The 16,901-nt window shown below is 40.2% G+C and overlaps 3 long non-coding RNA genes across 3 annotated transcripts; 2 read left to right on the plus strand and 1 right to left on the minus strand.

The window, feature by feature from the left end:
* Positions 1–2,454: 2,454 nt before the first annotated feature.
* LOC126928159 (uncharacterized) lies at positions 2,455–13,394 on the plus strand. The gene is made up of 2 exons (XR_007716377.1): positions 2,455–2,638; positions 13,102–13,394. It is a non-coding gene; the product is annotated as an uncharacterized LOC126928159 (long non-coding RNA).
* On the plus strand, positions 9,012–10,028 carry LOC126928160 (uncharacterized). Its single transcript, XR_007716378.1, has 2 exons — positions 9,012–9,306; positions 9,918–10,028. It is a non-coding gene; the product is annotated as an uncharacterized LOC126928160 (long non-coding RNA).
* Positions 9,970–12,145, minus strand: LOC126928156 (uncharacterized). The gene is made up of 2 exons (XR_007716374.1): positions 11,723–12,145; positions 9,970–10,043 (listed from the first exon to the last, which is right to left on the minus strand). It is a non-coding gene; the product is annotated as an uncharacterized LOC126928156 (long non-coding RNA).
* Positions 13,395–16,901: the final 3,507 nt, after the last annotated feature.

Consider the following 16,901-nt stretch of genomic DNA (forward strand, 5'->3'; position numbering starts at 1 on the left):
CTAGAAACAAACACAATGAAAGTGGAAATTATTTAATAAAATTTATTAAACATAGTTTATTATTCATATATACATATATGAGATCGATATTCTAATAATAAACATAAAATTTATTAAATTGTCTGTCCTATTAGAAAATTACATCCTGAAGATATACATATACATGTGTGTAATACATTACTAAATCATACATGGACCGAGCGAAACATGACCATACACAAAATGCAACCTCAGCAAGGCCAAGCAGCCACGCGACCGGCACATTCCACTGGTATCAGTAACGAAGGCCATGGAAGGCCAGGAACGCAGACGCAGCATCAGCAAAATACGACCACCTGCAACATGTACATTCTTTGAAGCACCTTGTATGTCATTAACACCAAGCAAAACGTGAGATGATCAAGAAGACGAAATTTCAGCAAAGGGTGAGATAATCAAAAAAACAAGAACCCCAGCGGAAATAGGTAGTTACGATATTCATAAATTGTCACGTAGTAATGGTACAATTACAAATGAAATAATCGGTCACGTGACAATTAGGAAGAATATAAATAGAGATTCAGTACTCAATAGAGTAGTTGTTGGAGTGCAGTTTTAATTGAGGTCAGAGCTGGTTTTTCCAAGTTCAGAATTTAATTGAAAGTCTTAATTGGAAACAGTGAGTTTAACTTAAAGAGTATTGTAAGAGTATTACACTTAAAGTTTGGTATTAACTTGAGATTCGGTAATTCATTTATTCTTTGTTCATTATCAAGTCGATCCGTCTGCGTCAAAGAAACAATCTAGTACATACTGTAATTCCGTTTAATAAAATTGTTAATTAAGTTCGAAAATCCGAAACATCGAGTAACTAATCGCGAAACAAAATTTAATTGTTAAAACCGATTCATCGCCAAACCATACTCACACCTGATCGACTCCACAAATCAAACAAGGTAGGAGATTCGAAATTGTACACCCTCTTCCTTTCTTTGTTTTACTTTTAATTGAACAAAGTTGTCTTCAAACGAAAGTATCCGTCGGCAGCTATAGTTGACAGATAGAAGTATCAAGTAAATAACTCACATAAAATTTCATTCGAACATTTTGAATTCACGACAATTATTCTCTGTATCGACCAGTGTTCACGGTGTTTTCAATCATTGGAAACATCTATGGTTTTCGTTTTCCTCTTCCCATCGTTAGCAGATTGCTCATCCTTGGGCGAGGCCTACGAAGCCACACGGATTGTTTACAGAGAATATAATTACAAAATTGAGATAAACGTTCTTGCTCAACATTTAATAAATTGTTTGGAATAAACTCAATCAGCTTTCGATCTATTTTGTTTACAATTGTTCGCTGTATCAACCAGTGATTACGGTGTTTTCGTCACAGAAAACATCTAAGGTTTTCGTTTTCCTCTTCCCACCGTTAGCAGACTGCTCATCCTTGGGTGAGGCCTACGAAGCCACACTGATTGTCTACAGTTAACTCAGTCACCAAATAAAATAATCATTTACTCATTTACGACTTTACTTGTTGTCAAGAACGAATTATAATTCCATGACGAAATCGAGAAAGAATAGAAAAGATAAAAGTCACCTCAGCAAAAAGCGAGCCGAACGTTGGTACAAACGATTAATTGCTGCAGAAATAAAAAAGGAAGAGAGGAGGCATCGAGAAGAATTCGCGAGTCAAATCGCGAAGGTTCACCACCTAGTTTTTCGCCCTCAAATTCACCAATTTCCGAACACTGCGAGGCGCATTCCTTTCGATCTCGTTCGCCATCGCCCACATCACACCATAGCGTTTGTTATTAATCTTATTGGTACGAATAAATATTATCCTACCAAACATTTGTAAAATTTATCCAGTTAGAAGCTGGAATATTTATTTATTGTACATCGCTGTATAATATATCTACATTTGCATCCGACGATACTTATTGCTGATATTGTAATACCTTTAATCAACTAACAACGAATAAATTAAAATATAGTTAAACCAACAAAACTCTGTCAGACGAAATAAATACGTTGCCAATTGTCTATCCCTAATAACTTTAATCCTCTCCCGTGCCAGTATTCCTGCGCATAGCAGGTTAGCCGAAAAGTGGAATTCATTTGCCAGTTGCATCAAACGTAAGTCAACGCTACCCATTAAACACGAGTTAGTAGATAATAGACTCTCACCTAGTTCAAACCCCACGACAGACAGGGTACAAGGTTTGTTTTCCTACAGGCAAGAAAGTGCTTACAGAGGCACTTCCAGTCTGGGAATTCAACAGACACGACAGACGAAGGTACATAGATTTGTTTTCCTACAGGCAAGAAAGTGCTTACAGAGGCACTTCCAGACTGGGAATCCAAAAGACACGATAGACAAACAATACCCATCATACACTCCCAACTTAAAGAAAATAATAATAATAAAAGGAAATTCTTCGAAATAGTCCTCAGACTATTTCTGGTGGCAGCAACTACCATATTAATCGGACATCTCGATTAATATTTCATAAACATTCATACCATTTCAATTTTCCCCTTCCGATTAAACTTAAGATAACACAACAAAAAAAAAAATTTTTTATCTGGATTTAGTCTAGACTAACACGGAAGGCATAGCACAATCAAATCGAACATAACAGAACGTAACAGTAGTGCACGCCGTTTTTAGCTTCGAAACAAGCACAGCAGCTCGCAAATCGCAATCATTACTCTATTTTGGCGAAAACTGAGCGTTATTTCTCTTCTGTTGAAGGAATTTCGACGTTCATACTCTATTTTCATTCCATTTTACACGCCGAGTGTAGTGCAAGCCGTTTGTAGCGTCGAAACTGGCACTGCAGTTCGCAAATCGCAACCATTTACTCGATTTTGACAAAAAGTAAACGTTATTTCGATCCTGTTGGTGATATTTCGTAGTTTGCACGCTATTTTCATTGCATTTTACTCGCCGAATGTAGGGCACGCCGTTTTTAGCTTCGAAACAAGCACAGCAGCTCGCATATTGCAATCATTACTCGATTTTGACGAAACCTGTTCGTTATTTCCCCTGTGTTGGAGGAATTTCGACGTTTAAACGCTATTTTACTTGCATTTTATACTTCGAATGTAGTGCACGCCGTTTTTAACGTCGAATCAGGCACAGAAGCTCGCAAATCGTAACGATATAATCGACTTTGACGAAAACTGTGCGTTATTTCTCATCTGTTGATGGAATTTCGACGTTCATACTCTATTTTCATTGCATTTTACACGCCGAGTATAGTGCACGCCGTCTGTGGCTTCGAATCAAGCACAGCAGCTCGCAAATTGCAGTCATTTACTCGATTTTGTCGAAAACTGAACGATATTTCTCTTCTGTTGAAGGAATTTCGACGTTCATACTCTATTTTCATTGCATTTTATACGCCGAATGTAGTGCACGCCATTTTTAGCTTTGAAACAAGCACAGCAGCACGCAAATCGGAATCATTACTCGATTTTGAGGAAAAGTAAACGTTATTTCGCTCCTGTTGTTGATATTTCGTAGTTTGCACGCTATTTTCAATGCATTATACACGCCCAATGTAATGCACGCCGTTTTTAGCTTCGAAACATGCACAGCAGCTCGCAAATCGCAATCATTACTCGATTTTGACTAAACCTGTCCGTTATTTCTCTTGTGTTGGAGGAATTTCGACGTTTAAGCGCCATTTTAATTGCATTTTACACGCCCAATGTAGTGAAGCCGCTTTTAGCGTCGAAACAGGCACAGCAACTCGCAAATCGTAACCATTTACTCGATTTTTACGAAAACTGAGCGTTCTTTCACTTCTGTTGTAGGAATTTCGATGTTTAAACGCTATTTTAATTGCATTTTACACACCGAATTTGGTGTACGCCGTTTTTAGCGTCGTCACAGGCACAGCATCTCGCAAATCGTAACCATTTACTCTATTTTGACGAAACCTGAGCGTTATTTTTATTCTGTTGCAGGTATTTCAGCATTTAAACACTATTTTCAATGCATTTTACACGCCCAATGTAATGCAAGCCGTTTTTGGCATCGAAACAGGCACAGCATCTCGCAAATCGTAACCATTTACTCTATTTTGACGAAACCTGAGCGTTATTTCTATTCTGTTGCAGGAATTTCAGCATTTAAACACTATTTTCATTGCATTTTACACTTCGAATGTAGTGCAAGCCGTTTTTAGCGTCGAAACTGGCACTGCAGCTCTCAAATCGCAACCATTTACTCGATTTTGACGAAAACTGAGCGTTATTTCTCTTCTGTTGAAGGAATTTCGACGTTCATACGCTATTTTCATTGCATTTTACACGCCAAGTGTAGTGCAAGCCGTTTTTAGCGTCGAAACTGGCACTGCAGCTCTCAAATGGCAACCATTTACTCGATTTTGACGAAAACTGAGCGTTATTTCTCTTCTGTTGAAGGAATTTCGACGTTCATACGCTATTTTCATTGCATTTTACACGCCAAGTGTAGTGCACGCCGTTTTTAACGTCGAATCAGACACAGCAGCTCGCAAATTGTAACGATTTAATCGATTTTGACGAGAACTGTGCGTTATTTCTCTTCTGCTGGAGGAATTTCGACGTTTCAACGCAATTTTCATTGCATTTGACACGACGAGTGTAGTGCAAGCCGTTTTTGGCATCGAAACATGCACAGCAGCTCTCAAATCGTAACCATTTACTCGATTTTTACGAAAACTGAGCGTTCTTTCACTTCTGTTGGAGAAATTTCGATGTTTTAGCGCTATTTTAATTGCATTTTACACGCCGAATGTAGTGCACGCCTTTTTTAGCTTCGAAACAAGCACAGCAGCTCGCAAATTGCAATCATTACTCGATTTTGACGAAACCTGTTCGTTATTTCGCCTGTGTTGGAGAAATTTCGACGTTTAAACGCTATTTTACTTGCGTTTTATACTTCGAATGTAGTGCACGCCGTTTTTAACGACGAATCAGGCACAGAAGCTCGCAAATCGTAACGATTTAATCGACTTTGACGAAAACTGTGCGTTATTTCTCTTCTGTTGAGGGAATTTAGACGTTCATACTCTATTTTCATTGCATTTTACACGCCGAGTATAGTGCACGCCGTCTTTGGCTTCGAATCAAGCACAGCAGCTCGCAAATTGCAATCATTTACTCGATTTTGTCGAAAACTGAACGATATTTCTCTTCTGTTGAAGGAATTTCGACGTTCATACTCTATTTTCATTGCATTTTACACGCCGAATGTAGTGCACGCCGTTTTTAGCTTTGAAACAAGCACAGCAGCACGCACATCGGAATCATTACACGATTTTGAGGAAAAGTAAACGTTATTTCGCTCCTGTTGTTGATATTTCGTAGTTTGCACGCTATTTTCAATGCATTTTACACGCCCAATGTAATGCAAGCCGTTTTTGGCATCGAAACAGGCACAGCATCTCGCAAATCGTAACCATTTACTCTATTTTGACGAAACCTGAGCGTTATTTCTATTCTGTTGCAGGAATTTCAGCATTTAAACACTATTTTCATTGCATTTTACACTTCGAATGTAGTGCAAGCCGTTTTTAGCGTCGAAACTGGCACTGCAGCTCTCAAATCGCAACCATTTACTCGATTTTGACGAAAACTGAGCGTTATTTCTCTTCTGTTGAAGGAATTTCGACGTTCATACGCTATTTTCATTGCATTTTACACGCCAAGTGTAGTGCAAGCCGTTTTTAGCGTCGAAACTGGCACTGCAGCTCGCAAATCGCAACCATTTACTCGATATTGACGAAAAGTAAACGTTATTTCACTCCTGTTGGTGATATTTCGTAGTTTGCACGCTATTTTCATTGCATTTTACACGCCGAGTATAGTGCACGCCGTCTTTGGCTTCGAATCAAGCACAGCATCTCGCAAATCGTAACCATTTACTCTATTTTGTCGAAAACTGAACGATATGTCTCTTCTGTTGAAGGAATTTCGACGTTCATACTCAATTTTCATTGCATTTTACACGCCGAATGTTGTGCACGCCGTTTTTAGCTTTGAAACTAGCACAGCAGCTCGCAAATCGCAATCATTACTCGATTTTGACGAAACCTGTCCGTTATTTCTCTTGTGTCGGAGGAATTTCGACGTTTAAACGCCATTCTAATTGCATTTTACATGCCCAATGTAGTGCAAGCCGCTTTTGGCGTCGAAACAGGCAAAGCAACTCGCAAATCGTAACCATTTACCCGATTTTTACGAAAACTGAGCGTTCTTTCACTTCTGTTGTAGGAATTTCGATGTTTAAACGCTATTTTAATTGCATTTTACACGCCGAATGTAGTGCAAGTCGCTTTTGGCGTCGAATCAGGCACACCAGCTCGCAAATCGTAACCTTTTGCTCGATTTTGACGAAAATTGAGCGGTATTTCTCTTCTGTTGGAGGAGTTTCGACGTTTAAACGCTATTTTAATTGCATTTTACACACCGAATTTGGTGTACGCCGTTTTTAGCGTCGACACAGGCACAGCATCTCGCAAATCGTAACCATTTACTCTATTTTGACGAAACCTGAGCGTTATTTCTATTCTGTTGCAGGAATTTCAGCATTTAAACACTATTTTCATTGCATTTTACACGCCGAATGTAGTGCCCGCCGTTTTTAGCTTTGAAACAAGCACAGCAGCTCTCAAATCGTAACCATTTACTCGATTTTGACGAAAACTGAGCGTTCTTTCACTTCTGTTGGAGAAATTTCGATGTTTTAGCGCTATTTTAATTGCATTTTACACGCCGAATGTAGTGCACGCCTTTTTTCGCTTCGAAACAAGCACAGCAGCTCGCAAATTGCAATCATTACTCGATTTTGACGAAACCTGTTCGTTATTTCGCCTGTGTTGGAGAAATTTCGACGTTTAAACGCTATTTTACTTGCGTTTTATACTTCGAATGTAGTGCACGCCGTTTTTAACGACGAATCAGGCACAGAAGCTCGCAAATCGTAACGATTTAATCGACTTTGACGAAAACTGTGCGTTATTTCTCTTCTGTTGAGGGAATTTATTTGTTCATACTCTATTTTCATTGCATTTTACACGCCGAGTATAGTGCACGCCGTCTTTGGCTTCGAATCAAGCACAGCAGCTCGCAAATAGCAATCATTTACTCGATTTTGTCGAAAACTGAACGATATTTCTCTTCTGTTGAAGGAATTTCGACGTTCATACTCTATTTTCATTGCATTTTACACGCCGAATGTAGTGCACGCCGTTTTTATCTTTGAAACAAGCACAGCAGCACGCACATCGGAATCATTACACGATTTTGAGGAAAAGTAAACGTTATTTCGCTCCTGTTGTTGATATTTCGTAGTTTGCACGCTATTTTCAATGCATTTTACACACCCAATGTAATGCACGCCGTTTTTAGCTTCGAAACATGCACAGCAGGTCGCAAATCGCAATCATTACTCGATTTTGACGAAACCTGTCTGTTATTTCTCTTGTGTTGGAGGAATTTCGACGTTTAAACGCCATTTTAATTGCATTTTACACGCCCAATGTAGTGCAAGCCGCTTTTGGCGTCGAAACAGACACAGCAACTCGCAAATCGTAACCATTTACCCGATTTTCACGAAAACTGAGCGTTCTTTCACTTCTGTTGTAGGAATTTCGATGTTTAAACGCAATTTTAATTGCATTTTACACGCCGAATGTAGTGCACGCCGTTTTTAACGTCGAATCAGACACAGCAGCTCGCAAATTGTAACGATTTAATCGATTTTGACGAGAACTGTGCGTTATTTCTCTTCTGCTGGAGGAATTTCGACGTTTCAACGCAATTTTCATTGCATTTGACACGACGAGTGTAGTGCAAGCCGTTTTTGGCATCGAAACATGCACAGCAGCTCTCAAATCGTAACCATTTACTCGATTTTTACGAAAGCTGAGCGTTCTTTCACTTCTGTTGGAGAAATTTCGATGTTTGAGCGCTATTTTAATTGCATTTTACACGCCGAATGTAGTGCACGCCTTTTTTAGCTTCGAAACAAGCACAGCAGCTCGCAAATTGCAATCATTACTCGATTTTGACGAAACCTGTCCGTTATTTCTCTTGTGTCGGAGGAATTTCGACGTTTAAACGCCATTCTAATTGCATTTTACACGCGCAATGTAGTGCAAGCCGCTTTTGGCTTTGAAACAAGCACAGCAGCACGCACATCGGAATCATTACTCGATTTTGAGGAAAAGTAAACGTTATTTCGCTCCTGTTGTTGATATTTCGTAGTTTGCACGCTATTTTCAATGCATTTTACACGCCCAATGTAATGCACGCCGTTTTTAGCTTCGAAACATGAACAGCAGCTCGCAAATCGCAGTCATTACTCGATTTTGACGAAACCTGTCTGTTATTTCTCTTGTGTTGGAGGAATTTCGACGTTTAAACGCTATTTTACTTGCGTTTTATACTTCGAATGTAGTGCACGCCGTTTTTAACGACGAATCAGGCACAGAAGCTCGCAAATCGTAACGATTTAATCGACTTTGAAGAAAACTGTGCGTTATTTCTCTTCTGTTGAGGGAAATTAGACGTTCATACTCTATTTTCATTGCATTTTACACGCCGAGTATAGTGCACGCCGTCTTTGGCTTCGAATCAAGCACAGCAGCTCGCAAATTGCAATCATTTACTCGATTTTGTCGAAAACTGAACGATATTTCTCTCCTGTTGAAGGAATTTCGACGTTCATACCCTATTTTCATTGCATTTTACACGCCGAATGTAGTGCACGCCGTTTTTAGCTTTGAAACAAGCACAGCAGCACGCACATCGGAATCATTACTCGATTTTGAGGAAAAGTAAACGTTATTTCGCTCCTGTTGTTGATATTTCGTAGTTTGCACGCTATTTTCAATGCATTTTACACGCCCAATGTAATGCACGCCGTTTTTAGCTTCGAAACATGCACAGCAGCTCGCAAATCGCAATCATTACTCGATTTTGACGAAACCTGTCTGTTATTTCTCTTGTGTTGCAGGAATTTCGACGTTTAAACGCCATTTTAATTGCATTTTACACGCCCAATGTAGTGCAAGCCGCTTTTGGCGTCGAAACCGGCGCAGCAACTCGCAAATCGTAACCATTTACCCGATTTTTACGAAAACTGAGCATTCTTTCACTTCTGTTGTAGGAATTTCGATGTTTAAACGCAATTTTAATTGCATTTTACACGCCGAATGTAGTGCAAGTCGCTTTTGGCGTCGAATCAGGCACACCAGCTCGCCAATCGTAACCTTTTGCTCGATTTTGACGAAAATTGAGCGGTATTTCTCTTCTGTTGGAGGTGTTTCGACGTTTAAACGCTAGTTTAATGGCATTCTACACACCGAATTTGGTGTACGCCGTTTTTAGCGTCGACACAGGCACAGCATCTCGCAAATCGTAACCATTTACTCTATTTTGACGAAACCTGAGCGTTATTTCTATTCTGTTGCAGGAATTTCAGCATTTAAACACTATTTTCATTGCATTTTACACGCCGAATATAGTGCTCGCCGTTTTTAGGTTTGAAACAAGCACAGCAGCACGCAAATCGCAATCATTACTCGATTTTGACGAAAAGTAAACGTTATTTCGCTCCTGTTGGTGATATTTCGTAGTTTGCACGCTATTTTACTTGCATTTTACACTTCGAATTTAGTGCAAGCCGTTTTTGGCATCGAAACAGGCTCTGCAGCTCTCAAATCGTAACCATTTACTCGATTTTTTAGAAAACTATGCGTTCTTTCACTTCTGTTGGAGAAATTTCGATGTTTTAGCGCTATTTTAATTGCATTTTACACGCCGAATGTAGTGCAAGCCGTTTTTAGCGTCGAAACTGGCACAGCAGCTCTCAAATCGCAACCATTTACTCGATTTTGACGAAAACTGAGCGTTACTTCTCTTCTGTTGAAGGAATTTCTACGTTCATACGCTATTTTCATTGCATTTTACACGCCGAATGTAGTGCAAGCCGTTTTTAGCGTCGAAACTGGCACAGCAGCTCTCAAATCGCAACCATTTACTCGATTTTGACGAAAACTGAGCGTTACTTCTCTTCTGTTGAAGGAATTTCTACGTTCATACGCTATTTTCATTGCATTTTACACGCCGAGTGTAGTGCAAGCCGTTTTTAGCGTCGAAACTGGCACTGCAGCTCGCAAATCGCAACCATTTACTCGATTCTGACGAAAAGTAAACGTTATTTCACTCCAGTTGGTGATATTTCGTAGTTTGCACGCTATTTTCATTGCATTTTACACGCCGCATATAGTGCACGCCTTTTTTAGCTTCGAAACAAGCACAGCAGCTCGCAAATTGCAATCATTACTCGATTTTGACGATACCTGTTCGTTGTTTCTCCTGTGTTGGAGAAATTTCGACGTTTAAACGCTATTTTACTTGCATTTTATACTTCGAATGTAGTGCACGCCGTTTTTAACGACGAATCAGGCACAGAAGCTCGCAAATCGTAACGATTTAATCGACGTTGACGAAAACTGTGCGTTATTTCTCTTCTGTTGAAGGAATTGAGACGTTCATACTCTATTTTCATTGCATTTTACACGCCGAGTATAGTGCACGCCGTCTTTGGCTTCGAATCAAGCACAGCAGCTCGCAAATTGCAATCATTTACTCGATTTTGTCGAAAACTGAGCGTTAATTCTCTTGTGTTGGAGGAATTTCGACGTTTAAACGCCATTTTAATTGCATTTTACACGACCAATGTAGTGCACTCCGTTTTTAGCTTTGAAACAAGCACAGCAGCTCGCAAATCGCAATCATTACTCTATTTTGACGAGAACTGAGCGTTCTTTCACTTCTGTTGAAGGAGTTTCGACGTTTAAACGCTATTTTACTTGCATTTTACACGCCGAATGTAGTGCAAGCCGCTTTTGGCGTCGAATCAGGCACAGATGCTCGCAAATCGTAACGTTCTAATCGATTTTGAGGAAAACTGTGTGTTATTTCTCTTCTGTTGAAGGAATTTCGACGTTCATACTCTATTTTCATTGCATTTTACACGCCGAATGTTGTGCACGCCGTTTTTAGCTTTGAAACAAGCACAGCAGCACGCGAATCGCAATCATTACTCGATTTTGAGGAAAAGTAAACGTTATTTCGCTCCTGTTGGTGATATTTCGTAGTTTGCACGCTATTTTCATTGCATTTTATACGCCAAATGTAGTGCACGCCGTTTATAGCTTCGAAACAAGCACAGCAGCTCGCAAATTGCAATCATTACTCGATTTTGACGAAACCTGTTCGTTATTTCTCCTGTGTTGGAGAAATTTCGACGTTTAAACGCTATTATACTTGCATTTTATACTTCGAATGTAGTGCACGCCGTTTTTAACGACGAATCAGGCACGGAAGCTCGCAAATCGTAACGATATAATCGACTTTGACGAAAACTGTGCGTTATTTCTCTTCTGCTGGAGGAATTTCGACGTTTCAACGCAATTTTCATTGCATTTGACACGACGAGTGTAGTGCAAGTCGCTTTTGGCGTCGAATCAGGCACACCAGCTCGCAAATCGTAACCTTTTGCTCGATTTTGACGAAAATTGAGCGGTATTTCTCTTCTGTTGGAGGAGTTTCGACGTTTAAACGCTATTTGAATGGCATTCTACACACCGAATTTGGTGTACGCCGTTTTTAGCGTCGACACAGGCACAGCATCTCGCAAATCGTAACCATTTACTCTATTTTGACGAAACCTGAGCGTTATTTCTATTCTGTTGCAGGAATTTCAGCATTTAAACACTATTTTCATTGCATTTTACACGCCGAATGTAGTGCACGCCGTTTTTAGCTTTGAAACAAGCACAGCAGCACGCAAATCGCAATCATTACTCGATTTTGACGAAAAGTAGACGTTATTTCGCTCCTGTTGGTGATATTTCGTAGTTCGTACGCTATTTTCATTGCATTTTACAATCCAAATGTAGTGCACGCCGTTTATAGCTTCGAAGCAAGCACAGCAGCTCGCAAATCCCAAACATTTACTCGATTTTGAAGAAAAGTAGACGCCATTTCTCTTCTGTTGATAGAATTTCGACGTTTAAATGCCATTTTCATTGTATTTTACACGCCGAATGTAGTGCACGGCGGTTTTAGCTTCGAAACAAGCACAGCAGCTCTCAAATCGCAATCATTTACTCGATTTTGACAAAAATTTAGCGTTATTTCTCGTCTGTTGGAGGAGTTTCGACGTTTAAACGCTATTATACTTGCATTTTATACTTCGAATGTAGTGCACGCCGTTTTTAACGTCGAATCAGACACAGCAGCTCGCAAATCGTAACGATTTAATCGATTTTGACGAGAACTGTGCGTTATTTCTCTTCTGCTGGAGGAATTTCGACGTTTCAACGCAATTTTCATTGCATTTGACACGACGAGTGCAGTGCATGCCGTTTTTGGCGTCGAAACATGCACAGCAGCTCTCAAATCGTAACCATTTACTCGATTTTTACGAAAACTGAGCGTTCTTTCACTTCTGTTGGAGAAATTTCGATGTTTTAGCGCTATTTTAATTGCATTTTACACGCCGAATGTAGTGCAAGCCGTTTTAGCTTTGAAACAAGCACAGCAGCACGCAAATCGCAATCATTACTCGATTTTGACGAAAAGTAAACGTTATTTCGCTCCTGTTGGTGATATTTCGTAGTTTGCACGCTATTTTCAATGCATTTTACACGCCCAATGTAATGCACGCCGTTTTTAGCTTCGAAACGTGTTCAACAGCTCGCAAATCGCAATCATTACGCGATTTTGACGAAACCTGTCTGTTATTTCTCTTGTGTTGGAGGAGTTTCGACGTTTTAAACGCTATTATACTTGCATTTTATACTTCGAATGTAGTGCACGCCGTTTTTAACGTCGAATCAGACCCAGCAGCTCGCAAATCGTAACGATTTAATCGATTTTGACGAGAACTGTGCGTTATTTCTCTTCTGCTGTTGGAATTTCGACGTTTCAACGCAATTTTCATTGCATTTGACACGACGAGTGTAGTGCAAGCCGTTTTTGGCGTCGAAACTGGCACTGCAGCTCTCAACTCGCAACCATTTACTCGATTTTGACGAAAACTGAGCGTTACTTCTCTTCTGTTGAAGGAATTTCGACGTTCATACGCTATTTTCATTGCATTTTACACGCCGAGTGTAGTGCAAGCCGTTTTTAGCGTCGAAACTGGCACTGCAGCTCGCAAATCGCAACCATTTACTCGATTTTGACGAAAAGTAAACGTTATTTCACTCCTGTTGGTGATATTTCGTAGTTTGCACGCTATTTTCATTGCATTTTACACGCCGAATGTAGTGCACGCCGTTTTAAGCTTCGAAACAAGCACAGCAGCTCGCAAATCGCAACCATTTACTCGATTTTGATGTAATCTGAGCGTTATTTATCTTCTGTTGGAGGAATTTCGACGTTTAAATGCTGCTTTCATTGAATTATACACGCCGAATGTAGTGCAAGCCATTTTTCACGTAGAACCAGGCGCAGCAGAAAGCAAATCGTAACCATTCACTCGATTTTGTCGAAAACTGAGCGTTACTTCTCCTCTGTTAGAGGAACTTCGATGTTGAAATGCTATTTTCATTGCATTTTACACGCTGTATGTTGTGCAAGCCGCTTTTGGCGTCGAATCAGGCACAGCATTTCGCAAATCGAAACCATTTACTCGATTTTGACGAAGAGTAAACGTTATTCCCTTCTGCTGTAGGAATTTCGACGTTTAAACGCGACTTTCATTGAATTTTACACGTCAAATGTAGTGCAAGTCGTTTTTGACGTCGAAAGTGGCACAGCAGCTCGCAAGTCGCAATCATTACTCGATTTTGACGAAACCTGTTCGTTATTTCTCTTTTGTTACAGGAATTTCGACGTTTAAACGAAATTTTCATGGCATTTGACACGCCGAGTGCAGTGCAATCCGTTTTAGGCGTCGAAACATGCACGGCAGCTCTCAAATCGTAACCATTTACTCGATTTTTACGAAAACTGAGCGTTCTTTCACGTCTGTTGGAGGAATTTCGACGTTTCAACGCTATTTTAATTGCATTTTACACGCCGAATGTTGTGCACTCCGTTTTTAGCTTCGAAGCAAGCACAGCAGCTCGCAAATTACAACCATTTACTCGATTTTCATGTAATCTGAGCGTTATTTCTCTTCTGTTGGAGGAATTTCGACGTTAATACGCTATTTTCAGTGCATTTTGCACGCCGAGTGTGATGCATGCTGTTTTTGGCATCGAAACAAGCACAGCAGCTCGCAAATCGCAACCAGTTACTCGATTTTGACGAAAAGTAAACGTTATTTCTCTTCTGTTGGAGATATTTAGTAGTATGAATGCTATTTTTATTTCATTTTACACGGCGAGTGTGATGCACGCTGTTTTTGGCATCGAGACAAGCACAGCAGCTCGCAAATCGTAACGCTTTAATCGATTTTGAAGAAAACTGTGCGTTATTTCTCCTCTGTTGGAGGAATTTTGACGTTTTAAACGCCATTTTAATTGCATTTTGCACCCCGAATGTAGTGTAAGCCGTTTTTGGCTTCGAAACAGGCACAGCAGTTCGCAAATCGCAACCATTTACTTGATTTTGACGAAAAGTAAACGTTATTTCACTTCTGTTGGAGATATTTAGTAGTATGAATGCTATTTTTATTGCATTTCCGCGCCGAATGTAGTGCACGCCGTTTTTAGATTCGAAACAAGCACAGCAGCTCGCAAATCGTAACCTTTTGCTCGATTTTGACGAAAAGTAAACGTTATTTTTCTTCTGTTGGAGGAATTTCGACGTTAATACGCTATTTTCAGTGCATTTTACACGCTGAGTGTGATGCACGCTGTTTTTGGCATCGAAACAAGTACAGCAGCTCGCAAATCGCAACGAGTTACTCGATTTTGACGAAAAGTAAACAGTATTTCGCTCCTGCTGGAGATATTTCGTAGTTTGAACGCTATTTTCATTGCATTTCACACGCCGATTGTCGTGCACAGCGTTATTATTTTCGAAACAAGCAGAGCAGCTCGCAAATCGCAATCATTTACTCGATTTTGTCGAAAACTGAGCGTTATTTCTCCTCTGTTGGAGGAATTTCGTCGTTTGAAAGCTATTTTCATTGAATTTTACACGCCGAATGTAGTGCAAGCCATTTTTAACGTCGAATCAGGCACAGCAGCTCGCAAATCGCAACGATTTAATCGATTTTGACGAAAACTGTGCGTTATTTCACCTCTGTTGGAGGAATTTCGACGTCTAAACGCAATTTTCATTCCACTTTACTCGCCAAATGCAGTGCCCGCCGCTTTAGCTTCAAAACAAGCACAGCAGCTCGCAAATCGCAACCATTCACTCGATTTTGACGTAACCTGTTCGTTATTCTTCTTGTATTGGAGGAATTTCGACGTTTTAAACGCTATTTTAATAGCATTTTACATGCCGAATGTAGTGCAAGCAATTTTCACGTCGAACCAGGAGCAGCAGCAAGCAAATCGTAACCATTTACTCGATTTTGTAGAAAACTGAGCGTTATTTCTCTTCTGTTGAAGGAGTTTCGACGTTTCAACGCTATTTTCATTGCATTTTACACGCCGAGTGTAGTGCACGTCGTTTTTAGCTTCGAAACAAGCACAGCAGCTCGCAAGTTGTAACCATTTACTCGAATTTGTCGAAACGCGAGCGTTATTTCTCCTCTTTTGGAAGAATTTCGACGTTTAAACGCTATTATACTTGCATTTTATACTTCGAATGTAGTGCACGCCGTTTTTAACGACGAATCAGGCACAGAAGCTCGCAAATCGTAACGATTTAATCGACATTGAAGAAAACTGTGCGTTATTTCTCTTCTGTTGAGGGAAATTAGACGTTCATACTCTATTTTCATTGCATTTTACACGCCGAGTATAGTGCACGCCGTCTTTGGCTTCGAATCAAGCACAGCAGCTCGCAAATTGCAATCATTTACTCGATTTTGTCGAAAACTGAACGATATTTCTCTCCTGTTGAAGGAATTTCGACGCTCATACCCTATTTTCGTTGCATTTTACACGCCGAATGTAGTGCACGCCGTTTTTAGCTTTGAAACAAGCACAGCAGCACGCACATCGGAATCATTACTCGATTTTGAGGAAAAGTAAACGTTATTTCGCTCCTGTTGTTGATATTTCGTAGTTTGCACGCTATTTTCAATGCATTTTACACGCCCAATGTAATGCACGCCGTTTTTAGCTTCGAAACGTGTACAACAGCTCGCAAATCGCAATCATTACGCGATTTTGACGAAACCTGTCTGTTATTTCGCTTGTGTTGGAGGAGTTTCGACGTTTAAACGCTATTATACTTGCATTTTATATTTCGAATGTAGTGCACGCCGTTTTTAACGTCGAATCAGACCCAGCAGCTCGCAAATCGTAACGATTTAATCGATTTTGACGAGAACTGTGCGTTATTTCTCTTCTGCTGTTGGAATTTCGACGTTTCAACGCAATTTTCATTGCATTTGACACGACGAGTGTAGTGCAAGCCGTTTTTGGCGTCGAAACTGGCACTGCAGCTCTCAACTCGCAACCATTTACTCGATTTTGACGAAACTGAGCGTTACTTCTCTTCTGTTGAAGGAATTTCGACGTTCATACGCTATTTTCATTGCATTTTACACGCCGAGTGTAGTGCAAGCCGTTTTTAGCGTCGAAACTGGCACTGCAGCTCGCAAATCGCAACCATTTACTCGATTTTGACGGAAAGTAAACGTTATTTCACTCCTGTTGGTGATATTTCGTAGTTTGCACGCTATTTTCATTGCATTTTACACGCCGAATGTAGTGCACGCCGTTTTAAGCTTCGAAACAAGCACAGCAGCTCGCAAATCGCAACCATTTTCTC

This window comes from Bombus affinis, unplaced genomic scaffold, assembly GCF_024516045.1.
Source record: "Bombus affinis isolate iyBomAffi1 unplaced genomic scaffold, iyBomAffi1.2 ctg00000605.1, whole genome shotgun sequence".
Lineage (NCBI taxonomy): Eukaryota > Metazoa > Arthropoda > Insecta > Hymenoptera > Apidae > Bombus > Bombus affinis.